Below are 1,051 nucleotides of genomic sequence, written 5' to 3' on the forward strand. Positions count from 1 at the left end.
AACCTTGTACACAATGACCTCAATATAATAAAAATGATTGAAGAGGAATACCTCATTTATAGAAAAATGTCTCATTTTATTTCTTCAATGTACAGACCTCTTTCAGATAGTCCTTCAGATTTGACACCTTGCGACAACCATCTTTCTTGCGACGCACGATGTATTCCGAGTGTTGGATGTAAAAGTATCGAATTATTGGTCGCTTGAGTCCAGCATTAAGTATGGTTGGAGAGATATTGTCACCCTGACGATACCGTCGCAACAAGTCACACTTGATGGCGACGAAGCGTTGGAGCCTCCGACTAATCTTTCCTCGTTTCGTCCGCATCGGAAACGGGAGAATTTGCATAATGAGACGAAAATCAGCCTCTGGCCCGTTGCAGTTCAGATAGGAGTTTAATTTCATCAAATCCTTGTACATCAGCCATTGTACCGTCAAAGCAAATCGTTCACTGGGCTTCATGGTTGATCCGAGCTTGGATGGCAACCGAGATAAGGTCGGATGTTATTGTCTAGCCAATGAGATGGATTCGATGACCACAATCCACCACAACGACAGCGTCGCAGATGCTCATCATATTGTATAAAGAAAGTTCTGGGTGGTGGCTTCAATGTCTTCACAAGAGGAAGATCCCCCGTCAGGAGACAATCAGAATCTTAACAAAGAATCACATTTTTAGAGAGGGAAAAAACGGGAAAACTTTCTATACATACAATCGTCCTCGGAGACCGCGTAGCACTTCTGCGCTTCCATCGTCGACTGCGAGGGGGATGTTGAAAAGGAATCCGATGGAGAGGATGTGCATACTTTCCCTATTGGTTGCGTTTTTCCTTAGTTTGCAATTGGTTGTTTACTACAAAGACTTTTGCTACATGTGGATTTCTCTAGCCCGCCCCCACATCAACATTTTCACCCTATAAATTCGAGCATTGCGTGCAGTGTTTCTCCAACAAGTTCTGTTGCCCTGGTTGCAGTGCTTGTTTCATTTTGCCTGCCAAATTTTGTTTGGTGTGCTACCCTCCTGCTCAAGTTCCAGGCCAAATTTTGTTT

At 43.7% G+C, this 1,051-nt stretch overlaps 1 long non-coding RNA gene across 1 annotated transcript; it reads right to left on the reverse strand.

Annotated features, from left to right (window-relative positions):
* Nucleotides 1-377: 377 nt before the first annotated feature.
* On the reverse strand, nt 378-762 carry LOC135383255 (uncharacterized). Its single transcript, XR_010419774.1, has 2 exons — nt 715-762; nt 378-656 (listed from the first exon to the last, which is right to left on the reverse strand). It is a non-coding gene; the product is annotated as an uncharacterized LOC135383255 (long non-coding RNA).
* Nucleotides 763-1,051: the final 289 nt, after the last annotated feature.

Source organism: Ornithodoros turicata, chromosome 2, assembly GCF_037126465.1.
Source record: "Ornithodoros turicata isolate Travis chromosome 2, ASM3712646v1, whole genome shotgun sequence".
Lineage (NCBI taxonomy): Eukaryota > Metazoa > Arthropoda > Arachnida > Ixodida > Argasidae > Ornithodoros > Ornithodoros turicata.